This window comes from Ochotona princeps, chromosome 20 (genome assembly GCF_030435755.1).
Source record: "Ochotona princeps isolate mOchPri1 chromosome 20, mOchPri1.hap1, whole genome shotgun sequence".
NCBI lineage: Eukaryota > Metazoa > Chordata > Mammalia > Lagomorpha > Ochotonidae > Ochotona > Ochotona princeps.
In genome coordinates this window covers 18,102,105-18,120,462 of record NC_080851.1, presented here as the reverse complement: position 1 = coordinate 18,120,462, position 18,358 = coordinate 18,102,105, and the positions used below count along the sequence as shown (strand labels likewise).

General features: G+C 37.7%; 1 protein-coding gene and 1 non-coding gene across 5 annotated transcripts in view; one reads left to right on the top strand and one right to left on the bottom strand.

The window, feature by feature from the left end:
* Positions 1-18,358, top strand: part of SUGCT (succinyl-CoA:glutarate-CoA transferase) — a 692,355-nt gene that overhangs the window by 523,569 nt on the left and 150,428 nt on the right. The window lies entirely within an intron of this gene.
* Positions 18,191-18,297, bottom strand: LOC118758186 (U6 spliceosomal RNA). The gene has a single exon (XR_004995579.1). It is a non-coding gene; the product is annotated as a U6 spliceosomal RNA (small nuclear RNA).

Here is an 18,358-nt window from a genome sequence, read left to right as displayed (position 1 = left end):
TGGGCTTAATCTGATACATGAGTGTATCTTCTGCTTAATGTTGACCTATTCCTGTTACTCAGAGTAGAAATTACAGCAACAAAGAAGGAGTTGATGGTGAGGATGTATATAATAGCAATACTAATGGGAGACTTCTGCAAGGACCCCCCAGAATTATGAAATAATTGCAATGTGTTCCAGAACAAGACTTCTTGGAAAAGAGGAGGCAAACTTTTCCCCCACATGTAACATGTTGTAATGTCTGTATAAACTCTTTTGATTATTCCAACTAGGAGAAGCATGGAGGTGCAGGTAGAAGGGGAAGAAGTCTGCTACTGACAAGTAGAAAGTAAATCCCAGGGAAACTGATAAACAGTAGTGCACAGTACAGCACCCATAGCAATAAAAAAATACTGAGTGAATACCCTTAGTCCTGCGACTGAAGAATGCTATTCCAGAGGAAACTAGTCGGAAGAGAGGATGCTTAAGTGATCACTGCAGCTTCCCTTTCTTTTTCTTTTTCTTTCTTTCTTTCTTTTTTTTTTTACAAAATGTATTTCAGGGAAGAGAGAAGCTTCTTGGGGTATAATATGATCTATAAATAATATTTCAGATTTTTATTTTTTAAGGAAATTCTTGTTCTGAGTTGAGGAATGAATATATTTCTAAAGTGAAAGGAACAAAACATTAGTTTAATGGAAAATCTTCATTAATTATTCCCCATATTTGCAGTAACACTCAGGATACAAATCTAGTTGCAAGAAAGATCTTAGTCTTTAATCAAACTGTAAAAATGTAACACATCCAAGTGACACTGGTGAAGCCATATTCTCATTCTGGGTCATGTTTAACTCTATGGAGAATAAGAGATTTCAATGAGAAAAATTATAAAGTTCTTATTATGAGTCCCTCCATTCTGGTTGTTCTTTGATTTAGGTTCATATTGTGGGTGCACAGAGAGTGGCATTAAGTGTAGACAGAAGTGACAGGGCATTTTTGAATAATAATGCAAAGGAGAAAAACACTTCAATGAGATATTAATGATATCTCTTTGGCCATCTGGTAATCCAGAAAGGTAGGGAAATGATGTATTTACAAAGTTAACACAAAAAGTGGGCTAACTTTCATACATTCCTTGGCACATATTTCTATCTCTTTGATGTGTTCATACTCCATGGACATCTGCTTTGAAGAAGAGCTAAAGCAAATTAGGGCTGAATTGTTGGGCAGGAGAAGGGTCTCAGGTCATGGGAAGTTGGTCAGATTATGAGTGCAGAGTAGCAGAACATATCATATATTCAGTGACAACCCCTTCCACTTCAAACCCTGCAGATCTGCCTGCTGGAAGATCTTTTTCACAATATGGAGTTTTTTGAGATCAAACTGAGGACATGAATAAGAGGATAAATACATATGCAAAGCATTACTCAATATTCCCAATTCTATCCAATTGTTCTGACAATGTTCAAATCAGGACCAAAAACTTACAAATGCACTTCCCTTTGGAAAAACTTACCTCTCCAAAGGAAATGGTATTTCAAAGAACTGAATGGAAAAAGAATATTTAAATGTCATGAGATAGAATGTAAGCTGAGATGATGACTTTTTCTTGGCCCTAATTGTCAACCCTGTAAAACTAAGAAAGTTCCAATTAGAAGATATGGAATAGAAAGGGCAGCTGACAACGAAAGTTTTGCATGGGTTTGTTGATTTGACTCTACTATCAGGATGTGGCCAGGCTCCTGGGTCCACCCATTCTGTGTCTACAGTCATTATTTAATCAACACCCTTTTTATTTCCTCTGCATCTTGCCCTTGTCACTCTTGTCCTTTCTTCCAAAAACCAGTTTTTAAAGCCTATTCTGCCTTTTCTTTTTTTGGAAATTCACGCAGTTTCATTCTTATTCTAACCAATTATTCCTTTACTTTGCTGTATTTCTTTATATACACCTGACATTTTGCCAACAGCAGAATTGTTGAAGAGTTTATGTTTGTTAGGTGTTAGGTATTCAGACAGGCCAAGGGAAAGATACACAGCATCACAGCATTTGAAACTGAGTAGGGGAGAATAGACACTTACATACTCTTGATGCAAATAACTTGTACTACCATCTGTGAAATGCCAAGTCAGAAATGGGGAAGCCTCTGTGATCTTCAGGTTATGTTTGGGTTATATATACCTTGTAAACCAAAAGTTCCCCCCACCCTCAACCTCCCAATTCTACCCACTTGCGTTGTTTTATACTGTGTTTTATTTGCCTAGACAGTGCTGAGGATTAAGTACCTATTTTTGAGCAATCATTGATGGTAATAAGCACTCTGTGATTTTTCTCAGGTTTTGCTGCTATAAATTAGTAATAAATATATTGCATCAAAATTTCCATGTAAGTATTTGTAATATACCATATATCTTCCATATTGTATTTCCCTAGGGCCAAAAGTATAAAACCATTTAGACCAGACCAATCATGCTCAAAAGATGAACTCTAAGAATTGTTTTAGATGATGGATCCAGAGACTGAGAAGGCACCATCACATTAATAAAGCTCCAGAATCTTATTACCTAATCAGGTTTTTTTCAAGATGCACCCTTCTCTGGAAGAATATATGTCTATACAAGTTAATGGTAGTGGTTATGGTCAGCACATGGAAGAAACTGACATTAGATCTGAGAAACTCTGAGCCCATCTGTCTTCCGGCTCCAAGGAAAGGACCAGTCCCTGTTGCAGAGTTGAGACTGCAGTTAATTATGGGATTCAGTCTGGTCAGTTTAGTCACAGCAAATTAAAATTGCTCTAACAATTTCCTTGGACTCTGAATTCTAACTTCTCTTGTTCTGCTATATAAGACTTTGCTGTTCACGTATTTTATTTTCTAGTTTGGAAATTTCCTAAATGTAGAGTTTGCACCTTAAAGTTAGCCCTGGTAAAGATAAATGATCTTCCTTCACATCTGTTTCTCTTTTAGTAAGTCTAAACCCATCAAGGTGATCCCGTTCTCCTTGAAATGATTATTTTAAAATGGACATTTGACCTGATTCTGGTCAAGAGATGAGTAGAACCAGTCAGAAAACCTCTAGGAAAATCCCTTAATTTTTTTTGCCTTACCTTTTAAAAATGTTTATTTATTTAAAAGAAAGAGTGTCCCAAAGAGAAGGAAGGAAAGAAGTAAGAAAGTGTGGAGAAAAGGGAAGGAAAAGGAAAGAGTTGGAGAGAGAGAGAGAGAGAGAGAGAGAGAGAGAGAGAGAGAGAGAGAGAGAGCGCGAGCGAGCATGAATCTTCCATTTGTTGGTTCACCCTCAAGTCCAGGGCTGGATCAGGCTGAAGCCAGAATTCAAAAGGAGAAATGAAACTTAGGAATCCCAAGTAGTGACTTACCGTGTTTTGTCACTATACTAACCTTATCACTAAATAGGAGCAATAAATTAATGCCAAAGCTGGCATAATGAATGGCTATAATAGGAGTAAGAGAGGAAAACAGATTTGGGATTAAATCAGTCCAAGAATAGCATACAAGAGAAGCAAAGAGCCAGGGTCTTTGACAGCCTTGGACATGTGCATCATTGTGCTAGAAGCCTGCTCTTCTGGACTCCAGTTTGTGAGAAACACACATTCACTTACTGTTTTAACCACACAGAGTTACTACTGTATTTTGTTGTTTGCAGCCACAATACCTCTGGGAAGGACAATATCCCAACTTGGCAGAGATTACCCCGATTAATCCTCCTAATAACTGCAAGGCTGACACCATTTTATCCTAGTTTCTCAGGTGGCCAGATTGAAAATTCAAATGATTTAGTAACTTTCCTAAGGTCATAGAGCACATGTGTGCTGGAGCTGTCATTCGTCCTTTGTAAGTCTAACTCCAGAACCCACATTCTTAAACATTAGTCTTAAAACCAGACTCTTAAAGCTGTCAGTTTACTCCATGGAAGAAACTGAAGATCCATGCTAGGAAATGCACAGGCTAGGCATACTAAAGTTTTGATAAAATCTGTTTCAAACTATTAAGGAAAAGGAGATTATGTGTTTATCACAAGTCAAAGAGACAAAGAAGGTGCTAAAGCCACCCATAGTTTAGAAGCTTACATAGAAAATGTATTCTGTTTGGCTGATGTCCTTTTAGCACACGTGAATTGTGTTTTAAATGGAATGAAAGATTCACCACCATAAATCAGAAATACCTCTTCACATTCCGCATAGGATCGTCCCAGCACACAGGAGGTAGAATGGTACATGGGGATGGGAAAGCACAATGGAGTGGGTTCGTAAATCTGCTCGCTGAATAGATGTTTGCATGTGTGTATTCTTCCCAGGGCTGCCACACTTGACAAATGCTGCTCAAGACCACAGTTCCCTCTGCGGACAGTCACTGAGCAAACGCCACTCCTGGAGGGGCCTGTGCAGCCTGGAGCTGCTCCAGCGCTCTACCTCGTAGCCTCCTAATTTCCCCTGGGACCAGCCATTTCTTTCTTTGACAGTACCTTTTTGTAGAATTCATAAAAAGCTTTTCCCTTCTTCGGTATACTCATGAACGCCTCCTCCTCCATTTTTTTCCCCCTTAGAGTCCTGGATGAAATTCAAAAACATTTAAAATTGAAATCTAGTAATGGTTTCTTGAAGGGATGGCTTCCTTTTGTGTATTGATCACTTGAACTTGCTTCAAGCTTCCATTAGCTGAGGGTTCTACTCACAGTTTCCCATGAAATATGTCATGTTATACCAATTTTAAATGATCTCTAGGCAAAATGTAATAAACAACTTAGCAGGAGCTTCTTAAAAACATCTCTCATAATACATTCTCAGCTCACATGTGTTTCCTGGAAATAACATGGGATTTTAAGGTTCAGTATTGAATATTTACACCTAAATAATTGTCCCATTGGTTCTAAGCACTGTGACAAGAAATTTTAGATTTACTGTTGTGAAACTAATCTTTCTGTATTTTTTTTTGAAATTCAATAATTGAATACAGGACATTAAAGCAAGCTCACTGAACTGGGATGTATGTGTGAGTAATGTTTTCCTCAACATGCAAAACATTTCTTTCTACAAAGATTTTAAACATTTGTCTCATTCAAAAACCACATTGTCCAAACTTTTGAAACCAAAATTATAGTGACATCTTCAGGGAATATAAGACCTTAAACTATTTTTTGAATCTTGTATAATTAACAGCCAATATGAAGACATGATTTTTTAATTTTGGGGGGGGGTTTAGAAATAATGGTTCATTCCTGGGTTATTAGATGCTTACCTCATATGCTGAATCGTCTGCTTTCATATTTCTAGAATATGCCCATCACAGTAAATTGTTTTTGCACATGTACATGTCATAGATTAGGAAAATACCTGGTGACAAAACCAGACATGTGAAAACACTGAAATGTAAACGGTCATTCCACTCTCATTTAATCCCTTTCATTCAGCAAGTATTCTGTCTTCTCACAGTATGTGTGTGTGTGTGTGTGTGTGTGTGTATCCCAAATACTTCCTTCATCTTCCCCATTCTGTAAAAATAACACATTTTTCTTTCCTTTCTCATGGAGACCACATTCCATCTTCTTTATTGTTTATTCTTTTTAAAATTATTTATTTGTTTGAAAGGCAGAGTGAGAGTGAAAGCCAAAGAGACAGGAGAGAATGAAAAGAGAGTGAGAAAGGGAAATTTTCCATCTGCTGGTTCGTTCCCAAAATACCTCCAATAGCTGGTGCTCTGTCATGCTAAAGTTAGGAGCCAGGAATTCTAATTAGGTCTCTAAGTGAGTGCCAGGGGATCCAAGTACTTGGGCAATTATCTCTCAGGATATATATCAGTAGGGAGCTGGATAGGAAACCTGGACAAAACTCAAATCCAGACACTCAGATATAGGTTGTGGGCACATCAAATACCAACAACACTGTTCCCCTTTGTGTCTGCTTAATTTTCTGTTAAATAGGGAAGGGTAAGTTTGGGGGCTGAATTTTAATTTTCATCAGTCCTTCACTTACCTCTGATTTTTCTTTTAATAGCGAATCTTGTTTTATAGGCACAATCTTGTTCCGAGCCTCTCTGAGAATTCTTTTTAAAAATGTTAGAATTCTTTCTAATTGTTTCTATTTCCTCTGGTGTTTTTTTCCCTTTGCTGATCTGTCATGCTGCAGGTTTCCTCCTCTTGAACGTGGTCCTTGACAGTCCACTCACTTTTGAGATTGGAACAATGTTGACTTGCTTGGTAGTCCTTCCTTTGCAAGGCTAATGGTTTTTGTTCTGCCACATTTCAGGTGCTTTGCTCTTGGATACCAGTTTAAAATTAGCTGCCCTAGTTATTCCCAGACATGCTTTACTACATTTATTTAGAAAGAGTATGTTTGCTATTTGTCACCTAATCCATAAATATTTTATAGGAGATCAATATCTGTGCAGATTTGTGAATGGGGGGATGTGATAAAGTCAACTATTGCTGTGTTGATGTTACTTCCTTTTTGCAGCCATACTATACCTTACAGTGCAAATCTATACCTTTTTGCCTCCCATACACAGGCAAGGGAAAAAAAACTTTCTCAGTCTTATTATTTTTTTAATGTCCAAAGGCTTTACATATTTCAGAATACGAAGTTTTCGTGTCAGCTGATGACTTTCATCATATTTATCTGTCATTGTCTTCTAAGAGTCTTGTAAATTATTTCTTCTAATTTGAAAGATTATTCTGAAAAATTTAAAAATGCCATTTACTATAATCAACTTCAGTCTACTCATTATGTAGTTTCAAAAATTTTCCATATTTTGTCAGTGTTTTAACAATCTTTTTCCTTGAATATTGCAAAGTACATCAAAACATCATTTCATGCATCCCATAAATATATCTTTAGTGTATGTCTCTAACTAAGAAATGTGGGCACATCTGAACACTTTCACATATAATAAAATCAGCGATTTAATTACTTAATGCTGGGTAATACTCAAGTAGCATTAAAATTATTTCATTTGTCTCAAAAGCGATGTCTTAGCATTTGAACTAAGGTCCAATCATGGTTTCACAAAAGATCTTCACTGCTGACATTTCTTAACTTTTTTTAATTCTGTAAGCTCTTCTTCTTGGGCATGTCTTATTTTTCCTCTGCAAAACTTACCTCCATTGTTCTGGTAATAGATGAGTTCCAAATTTTAATTGCTGTAACAGTAATTGCCTTACTGTTTGAATTTTGGTAATGATTCAGCCTCTCTCCATATGTATTCTTCTTCTGGGTCCAAGGCTATTAGTATCAGGACATTCTTGGGGGAGAGGTAGATGGACAAGGAAACTAACGACAGTGTAACTGCCAAAGCTGCATTTGTTTGACCTGTCTTGATCTATTTTACTCATTTGTCATTAAGGGAAACAAGCCCTGAGACCCAGCCAATAACAGCAGGGCAAGAATGTATCCTGTAACATGATAGATTGCCTGGCTGGCTGTGGGAATGAATACATTTTCTTCATATAGAAAGAGATGCATAACTGGCCTGCAGTATAATTCATTGTCTCATGTCTCTGACCACTTATACAAACTGGAGTGTTTGTAGCAGAGAGTGTCGAATATTCTGAAATCGACCAATTGCTTCTTCATTATATTATTTGACATACTTTTGTATGTCATATATTTTCTGTTGGTATTTAGATCTGTAGAAATAGTTACATTTTGATTCTTACTCTTTAAAATCATGACTCCTTCATGGGTTGTTCTAGCTACTTTCTGTTCTACATACTCTGAAAACATAGGATATCAGTGCTAAATTTAATCCCTGGGCTAAGTTGATATCAATTTAACTTCTCCAGTATAAAGTTTCCCATCAACCTTTTATCTAAAGCTTTCAGCACCCATTGAAGAGTATTGTCTATTTCTGCTTTTTTCTTCTTAGGAACTGCAAAATGATTTTTCTTAAAAAAAAACTCTATCGCTTATCTTTATTTATTAGGTAAAAAGCGATAAAAAGTTACAACCAAGCTGTCATGTTGAATCATAGATACTGTATTTATTTTATAATTTTGAATCTGAGTATCATTTTATTTAGAAAAATATATTAAAAACAGTTTAAAGACCATTGACCAGCGTATCTTTTGGATCCCTTCCAATTCTAAAGGTTGGTGATTCAGGGACCTATGCTGAAAACAAGTTTCTTAACAGGAAATAGAGCTATAGATTATTTTTATTATAGGGATTTCTATTGTACATATAACAAGTAGTCATATTCTCCTTCTGTCTTAGAAGATAATGAACTATGGTGAGTTTATTGAGAATCCCCTGGGTGGGGAGACAATGGCCTTCAGACTTTTGTTTCTTGGAAATTGGAATGATTATTGGGCCTATTTGTTTTTTTTTCCTTAATATTCATTTATTCATTAATTACATTGCATTACATGACACAATTTCATAGGTACTGGGATTCCCCCCCTTCCCCCCAAACCCTTCGCCCATCATGAATTCCTTCATTTGTACAAATCTGTATATCCCTCACCAAGGGAGGATGCACTCAACCAGCTGGGATTACAAAGCATAATGAAACATAATGTTTATTCTTCTTCCTTCCTTACCTCATCATCCAAGAAGAGACCTTCAGTTTCTTCAAATGTGGATCCATTCTTAACCTCTTCTAGCAGCACATCGATCAAAGACTCAGCTGCTCTGCTGTACAAGACAATTTAGCTGTGATCCCTGTGCTCCCCATGTGCCAGCACTGCTTTTATGTCATTGAAAATGATAAGAATCCTTTTCATATTTCTGTACAACTCCATTGTATGAGTGGAAAAACAATCATTTACACTTACAATTTATAATGATTTTAGTGAAATATTTCTCTGAAGTTGAAAGTTTCTTCTTCCCTTAAGACTTAGGCATATGTGTGAGATTTTGGAAAGAGAGCATTTGAAGGGCAGACACAGTATTGCATAGAAAAGTGTTGCTTTTATTGCTTTGGTGGACATATGTAGATAGACCTAAGTTCTGATATATAAGAGGGGACATTTAGCCTAGTCCTTAAGATAATTGTGTGCCAAGGAAAGCAACAGGCTGGGAGGACACTTCAGATCTATTTGCTGTGCCTCAATAGAAAAGTGGCATCCTTTCCTGTGTGGAAGTTGACACTGGCTTCCACCACATAGGACGTTTCTGGAAAGAGTCAAGATGAAACTTTGTTGATACGTTATGTTTATTCTGAAGTCATATTCCCACATCAGGGAAAGCTGACCAGACGAACTGAAGGAAGATGTTGCAGGACACATGAATGATAAGCCCTGTTAAGTGTGTCGTCTATGACAGCTTTAAGGATTAGGGTAGGAAACATACACATGGAAAAAATCATCACATAGAGTCATTTGGATTTCTAAGTAAACCAGTATTGGCCCTAATCATTGTTAAAATGTCTGAGAAATGTCTCTATTCTTAAATTCCTGAAATTGATGAAATGTCCTTATTTTACATGAAAGTAACTTGCTAGATCTGCCATGAGCAGGAAGAATTCCTATTGCATTCCAGGCATTGAAAGATGAGGGGAAAGAAAATTATGGAGGGGAAACTCAGTAAATCTGTGATGGTTTAAATATACAAAACAGGAAAGCTGTGGTTCTTGTAGTCTGTCTAGTATTAAAAACTGTTCATAAAACTCTTTATTCCTGTTTAGAAGCAGTCAAAACAACTCGGTTGTTCTGTAGAGAATGTACACCTGGTGTCTACTATCAACTGATTGGATCTACTTATGGACATGTTATAGAGGAGACCACCTTAGCAACTTCCATCCGTAAAGTGCTGTACTTTCTCCCACAATGATAAAGAACAATCAATGATCCATGTAGAATGTGTAATGTTTGTAACACACATCAAAATGTGTACAACGTCTGTGAAAATTGCACCACTGTAATTAACAGAACAATGTATGTGTACATTTACAAAAAAAAATTACAACTTGGATTGATGTTCCGAGTAACTATGTTAAGATTACTACTCAGAGAATTTTAAAACAAAGGAATTGGTGCTTTACCAGATTCATACTTTAAACTGAAATAAATTTGTGTTATACTGGCCCCCACACTTCAGTGGCATTTCTGTCCCACATGGCCCTACAACTTACCTTGATGTGTAAACAAGTTGTAGCCTAAGCTAAGAGACCATCCTCATAACCAAGCAATTGAGTCTCAGCCAGTTACAGAAGTAGAGTTTCAGCCGAGCGTATGCTGCCAAGTGATCAGATCTGTCCATGTAAAGCAGCTGCAAACGGCAGTTAATCGGATTTTTTCTATATGACACTATCTCTCCCATGGCCGTGAAGATAACCTAGACATGGAAGCAGTCAAGACATTCAGAACCATCTTCAGATGAGAGTGCCATCTTGTTCTAGAATCATTTTTAGGTCTTAATTTAAACCTGGTTAATTTAACTGGTCTTAGTTTTGCTTTTAATATTATTTAATTTTTTTTCTAGAATAAGTTAGTTATCCTAGGTTATTTCTCAGAATGATCAGTCACATCTGGTTTGGGAACTCATAGATTTGAGCCCACATGGATGCATTCCTTCGTGTATTCTTGAAAACTCTTACTTGGTTGTGCAGATAAGTCTTCTTTCCTTTTCCTGCAAAAAAGCCGTTTGCTGTCTTGTTCTTTGGCTTTGATCGCCTAGTATTTGGTAGAGTGTTGTCTACACAGTTCACTTTCTTCTTTATGGTTCAGTTGTCCTACGAAGCTGGAAGCAAGGGACTGTACCAAAGGCCTTGAAACTTAGCATTCCTAATTTAAAATATTTTCCTCTTAGTAATGCAGGCTTGTTAATTAAATTTTTCTTCAGCTCATGATCTGCAAGAAATGGTGACCTTTCCCATGTGTGTTTGGATTGAAAAGCAACCTGCCTCTGCTGAACTGGAATATTGGCCACGTAACTGAGCTAATATTTATGCCTATATCAAATCTTGATGTGTTAGCTTGAGAATCTTAACTGTACAGAGGGTAGCAATTCACTTTGGACACTGAGTTTCTTCTGTTTAATGCATGGGTAGCATTTCAGGGACATTATAATCATGGGCCTTCTAATCCTAAGGCATTAAGTCCAGGTCTTTTTTTTTTCTGGTGCAAATAGTATATAAACTTAGAAAAGATTCTGAAGTTCCCTGTGCTAGTTCCATCTATAACATTGGGATACTCATTTATCTCATAAGACTGTCGTGCTCAGTAAGTTAGCAATGTATACAAAATACATAGGACAGAGTAAGACCTTGCTAAATATTATCTGCTACCATTGTTATAAATACTATCAAATTGTCCATATAGGAATTAAGGGTAGGACCACCCAGGATGTGTTTTCCTAGTCTTATTGTCAAAAGGCAAATGGTTTTAGTGAATATCATAATCTGAAATATGAGTCACAGTCCAAAATATATTACTGTAAATATAAGCAGTTGCTGTAATACCATCCCAGTCCTAAAAGAACAGACAAATCTTGTATAACTACTTTAAGGAGTGTTCCACTAGGCTGGCACCAAAATATGGGAGCAGGATATACTACCACAGAGAGAATCCCAAATAAATTCAGTCCCCCAAATCCTAAATGTTTCACAATGGCAAGTTTCTTCCAAAAAGGGTATAACTATGATCTTAAATCTTAAAATCAGATTGCACTTTCATATTCTCTTTTTTACACTACCGGAGAAAAAGAAAACGCTGACTATTAAGGAATCTACATTGCAGGCAAGATTTATGATTAACTTTCCTGACATTTGGTGTTTTTACTAGGATCAGGCTCAGTCCAAGGTGTTTATACTTAAATAGTCCACTGGAAAATTTTCCTAGCCAGCAGGAGGCTACTGCTTGCCAGGTCCTCTCCTCAGCTACTTGCATTGACAAATCAAAGGCTTCATGGACCTTCTACAGATCAGCTTCCCCTCAGGGTCTGCATCAAGAAGAACTATATGCAGCCCATCACTGAACACTGTATTTTATGATTTCAGAGTAACTTTCTGGTAAGGGAGAATATACCTTGAAATCCTGATGAGATGGGGTGTTCCCTTAAAACTGTGCTTCCCCAAGCTCAGTGAATGACTGTGGGTTTGTCAGGTGATACTCTGATAGGGATGGCAGACATCGATTAGCTTGGTTCAGTCCTCATATGTTAAGATTTGGTCTGTCTTACACTGATAGATGTTGCGAGGGATCATCTCAGGGCTTTTGTGAAAAGAATGTTACCATTTCCTTATTTAATGAAAGTGATCTACTGTGAAATCCATTAGATATAAAATGATCTGCTGTGATCTCCACAAGAATAGACATATCACTATGTAACAGAAGAAAAATGGCAACCATCCATTTTGGTAGAAACCAACCATTTGGTAGAAATAGGCAAGAGGGTGACTGTCCCAAGGGAAAAAGAGGGAGATTTCTTTTAAGAGGGCTCTGTTAGCATTGAATATTTTAGTAAGCAGAAGGCCAGAATAGTTGGGGATGACAGAAGGACAGAATAGGCATGATATTTCTTTATGTTCGATGTTTGTTAATCTCATATTTTCTGTCTTTCTCTAAAGGGAATCTTTGATCTGGTGTAGTGCTTGATGTTAGACACACTTGTGGAAGAGCTTTTCCCCAGAGTGTATGAAGCACATTTTGGTTCAGTGATTTGGCCTCTAACCTTTAATTTCCTCATTATTATTAAATGTAGTAACTTCTATATATTAACTAAATGAGAAGTAAACATCCAAACACCTAGAATGGTACCTGCCAGACAAGTTAATAACACTTAAGAGTGCTTGGCCATAGGTGATATTGATACTAAGAGTGGCTCTGAAAGTGGTGGTGATGAGAAAGATGGAGTTGAAGTTGCTGATAATGGTGATAGTATACAAGGGAAAGGAGACGCAATAACACATGTAGGCTCTAGTTTTTTCATCATGTGATTCAGTGGTCTTCTAAGGGTACCATAACAGATGTACTGCCTTGGAAAGAAACCAAAGAAACCAAAGCTTTTTTGGCTCTACCTCTCTGTTGCCTCCTTGAAAGTACATTTCCACACCACTTCTGCCAGATTATAATGGAACTGGACTTAAAATGGTAAAAATAATTAAGTAAATAAAGCAAGACCATATTCCCGATGACTGCCTCACCTGAGCTCCTCAGAGGCTTGGGAGTAAAGATTTCCCAGGAAGCCTGGTAGAGACTTGCCTAGGAGTCTTTCTCTTTAGGGACCTCTGTTGTTCCCTTTCCTGAATTCCCAGCCAGAGAGACCAGGTGGTTTTCCATGCCATCAGCCTGGAGCTAGATTCAACTCCGGTTCACAAAGGGAAAGGTACCATTTCCTTTCGCCAATCCCTTAGAGTCAACCTTCATCCTGTGATTGGCCTACTCCCAGAGTGACTCATCAGAGTTTGTCCTTGTCCTGACCCCTGACGTCTTCCTGAGATGGGGTGAGACCTGCTGGGAGGAAAGGCAATCATTATATCATCCCTAAGCCCAGACCACATAAACACTTCCCTTCTCTAATGAATGGGCTCCAAAGGCCAGGCTGACTTGTCTTGGTGTGGCTCTTGTAGGCTAAGGGTGTGGGTGAGAATTTAAGCTAATGTTGATGTTGGGAACATTTAGATATCAATTTCCTAACTTTTTCTCATTGAAACAGAATGTTAGGGTTATTGTGGAAAGACCTATGCCTTTATTTTTTTTCTCTTTTAAAGACTTTACAGAAGCAAAATAGAAAATCACCTTATTAACAGTGTGTAATCTGAAAAATTTCAATGTTTCATATTCTTTAGAGTCCAGAAATGTGTGAAAACAAGTCTCGAGAAATACAGGTTATTTTAGAATAGGTGAAAGCGCGCAAAAGCTGGTACAGTACATAACATAGTAGGATAAATGGAGACTTGAATTGTGATTGTCACCATGCTAATTAATTCCCTAATAGGTAAAATTGAAATATTTAATACCTAACCTCATAGTTATGTTAGATAAGCTCATAGTGCTAGCCATTATGACTGGTACAGAGCTGGTGCTCAACTGAGGCTGAGATAATATAGGAATCATTATTAGGAGATAAACAGAGGCTTGGATATCTGAGGAGAGAGCATTAAACTATTGTTAGAATGAACAACTGGACTCAGGGTGTGTTTGAGCTAGTATTCAATTTGGACCTTGAAGTTGACAAAGTGACTTGAGGAAGTTCCATGGATAGAGAATAAACACAGACCTGTGAATGGAAAATTCATTTGTCAATGAGTTGCTTAGTGGAGTAAAATGCAGGTGTAAGGATAGAGCGATGAATGAAAAATTGGACTAGGTTAAAACGATAGAGGCTTTGACCAACATATTAAGACAATTTTCTGGAAAGAGACACCTCAATAGTAGTTCATTCTCCAAACATTGTTTGGAGCTAGCCAGCTCCCAGAATTACCAACCCCAAGAAGCACTGAAATTTGGAGCTACCAATACTGATATGCATTTGGAATCTAGTATTTATCTAGGCCCATTTGTAATTCATATTTACTGACAGGTTTGAACTACTGAAAGGATAAGGCCACCAATGTTTATTTATATAAGAAGCTAGAATGTTTCTATGGGAAATAACCAGTTCATGTGTTTGATACATGGCTTAAACTACTAGCTTGAGACAGAAGGAGCAGTTCTGAAACCACAGCACCTTCCACATTCGCCTCCCTTGGGCCTGTGTCTGATTCTTATATTAGATAAAGGTCTTGAAAGTAGGAGCTGACAGAAAGTTCGAAGCCAATTGACTTGCATCTCAAGGTGGGAAGGAAGATTTGTATAATTGCATAAAACAGAAACTGAGGGAATGGCGTGAGATGAACTTGAAGAGTCAAGCAAATGTTATGTGGAAAAGAACATTCTAAATGTTGGGAGGGTAGTCTGAATGTATTTATAAGGACAATGGAAAACTACCAAGGGAAATTTAAGCATCCAAGTAATGTGGTAAGAATTACACATTTGGGAAAAAACACACTGGATTGGAGAACATATTAAATAGGGGCAGATCTGAGGCTGTAAACCCATCAGGAAACCATGGCAGCAGAGCAAAAGGTAGTGATAGCCTCAATTGCTCTAAAAGTAGTGGTAGAAATCATGGCACAAATTCAAAATACTATTTGTAAATAGAACTACCAAGTTCTCATAATAATGACTTGAGAGATTAGTAAAGACTGAGAGTGAAATCAAGAAGACTGCTAAATTTCTGAATTCAGCAACCAGCACAAGAGTAATAAGAATAATATCCTGAAATAGAATAATGGTGAGGGACTGGCTTGGGTGGGAGATGCAAGAGTGCTGATTTTGAGACATTTGGATAGAACCTTAAGTGGGCACTTATAATCCAAGATGTTGGGATGCCCTTAATGTGGTCTGGTGTACAGAACAATGGTCAAAGAATTGAGCTTCTTGAAGGAGAGGAAAGGAATAGTCCTCTGTGTCTATCCCCATGCAATACCGAAATTGGGTTTGGAAGATGAGGCTGACTCATCAAAGGATACTGAAAAGTAATAGCAAATAATTGGGTTAGAATCACTGGTTGGGATGCCTGCACATGGGGTAGTGGTGGAAAGTATTCTCAGAAAAGGGAGGGCTGAGTTGACAGTTGTCACCAAAGGACTCAGAACAAGAGTGGCAAGAAAAGCCTACCTTATTCAATGTTGGAAGTGATGGAGTTAAGATTGGGAGCAATTTATCTCTGATTGCAAAAGAAAATCAATACCTTTTCTACTTTGTTCCATGAACATTCATGTGTCCATTTTACAATCTTAGAGGATAAGGTGCCCCCAGCCCAATGATAGGGACTCATGGTGGACTGCAACGACCCTTCTAAAAAGCCCTCTTTGACTCTGCTCCTGACTTGGATTTGAAAGGTTGGGAGTATAGTGAAATGGTTCTGCATGAAAATGCAAATACAAAAATTGGAGAGACATTCAGCATTTGGTTTCTAACAATGTTTGGGAAGGATTAACATAAGCTCAATTTGCATAGCAAGCAACATAAATGACATTCCTCACCTTGGGTTTTAAGGCACATCCATGCAGTCTTTTTTTTTTTTAATAAGCTTGTCACAGGTAACAGGAAGGTATGCTTTGGGTATGAAACCAGAACATCCGATTCAAGACTTCAGTCATGAGCTGAATGTTCAGATCTCAGATTTCAGTGGGGCAAGGACATGGTAGAGCACAGAGCAACAGTGATCATGGCTTCCCTGGGGCCTTGAGAAGTGAGGTGTGAGCAATATGAGGTGTGAGGAGGTCTGGGACTCAAACACCCTCCCTTGCAAGGGACTCAGATGTGGTTGGCATGTGACAGCATCTCCTTGTGCATCCAGAACCTGAGCTGTGGCTGCTGTCTTGCTGGGCCAGCTCTACCACTTTCCCCTCTGAGCTGTCAGAATCACTTAGGCTGAGACAACAGCCTGTGATCTGATGCTTTATAAATGGGTTTTATTTGGGTGTTTTGGCACAAAGGTGGTAAAGATATGCAGACACACCGGAGCTTGACTTTGTAATGGATAGAACAGGAGGACGCTGAGTTAAGCTGTGCCCGAGGCAATTTGATGAGCTACAATGGCAGCAGTGGATTACAACTGGTAGGGAGGCTAGGCAACTGGCCACTAGGACCCTGGAGGACATCATGAAATAGAGGCATTGGTCTTGGCCTTCTAGTTGGACTTGATTTTTCTGTAGTATGTAGCTTGTAGTGACTTGATGCCAAGGACCAACACTTTGGGGCTGGCCCTATAGATCTAGTCAGTGATTTATCCCAATAGATACTGACACAGGGTCATTCCCTACAGACTTAAACCCCAAGCTTGTCCACCCGAGGAACCAGGCCACACTGCCTGAGGACCTTATGGTAGCCCTCCCTATAAGCACCGCTAGTCGGGTTCCCTTCATCTCGGCATGGCTGACCAATGAGGCACTTTCTCTGAAATGGAATGTTTGTAAGAACTGTAAGAAGTTGTTCTACTTCAGATACACAGAAAGCCACTAGAAGAACACTTAATTAGAAAGAAGGATACCAATAAAGATACAAAAGAATGACATAGTAACATAAGCAATGGATATCTGAACTTCCTGACAAAGAATTCAACAGATCTTCAGAAACCTTGGTGAGACATAAGTGAAGTGAAATAAAAGAAGCAAAGTCAGATACACAATACATGTGCAAAACTAAAAGTTCAGTAATAAAGGCAAGTTCAATAATAAAGGGAGCAATTATAAAAGCCAAATAAATTCTAAAGTGAAGAACATAGTGAGTATGCTAAAAAAAAAATCATAAAGATGTCTACAGCAGATCCATTCAGGCAGAATAAAGAACCAGGGGCTTAAGGCACGTTGTTTGAAATTAGTCAAATGAGAGAATAGAAAAATAAAGGGGAAAAGAATGAAAAATTATGACAAAAACTCACATGAGATTTATAAAATGCCATAAATGGAATGACAACAGCAAAACATATGGAAGCTCTGGTGTATTATGAGACAGAAAGGGACTAACAACTGTTTAGGGAAAGAATAGCAGAAAATTGTTCACATCTGGAGGAAAAAAATGGGCATTTACATCTATTTGGTCTGCAGAATTCCAAGTGGGATAAGCATAGGTGATAGTCACTATGACGTATAATTGAGACCTAAAAGGCAAAAACACTAAGAACATTTTGAAACAGTAAGAGAACTTGTCACATATAAAAGTTTCCCAAAAAACAAGTTTTCATCAGCAGAGAGTTTCTAAGCAAGGAGAAAGGGGTATGATAGAGTCAGAGACAAGAGAAGAATAATGTCATCCAAGAATACTGTATCTAGAAAGATTCCCTTCAGAAATGAAAGAAAAATAAATAAACTCTCAGACAGACAAATGTGGGAAGAGATCATCATTGCTACATTACCACAAGACCTGCTTTACCAAAAAAAAAAAAAAAAAAAGTGCTAACGGGAATTCTTCAAGTTGAAATGAAATGTTCCTTAATAGCAAGCTGAGAACATGTGAAATAATATAACTCATTGTAAATATAAGAATATAGTAGAATTTGGAATATTCTAATACCATAATGGTGATAAGTTGTTTCAAACTCTAAAACAGAAAGTTAAATGACAAGAAGTATTACTAGTCTCTTATTTCAGCTATTATGAATACTGGCTCAAAGAACCTACGGATATAGTTATCTCTTTGACATATTCATTTTCTTTAGATTCTCCTTCTATCCAGATACAGAAAAACTGTATCATGTATTAGATCGATTTTTTTTAATATGGAATGCTTCGCAAATTTGTGTGTCATCGTTGTGCAGGGGCCATGCTAATCTTCTCTGTATCATTCCAATTTTAGTGTATGTGCTGCCGAAGCGAGCACAGGACCTGTTTCTAACTTTCTGAGAAAGCTCATACTGTTCTCCACAATGGCTGAATCATTT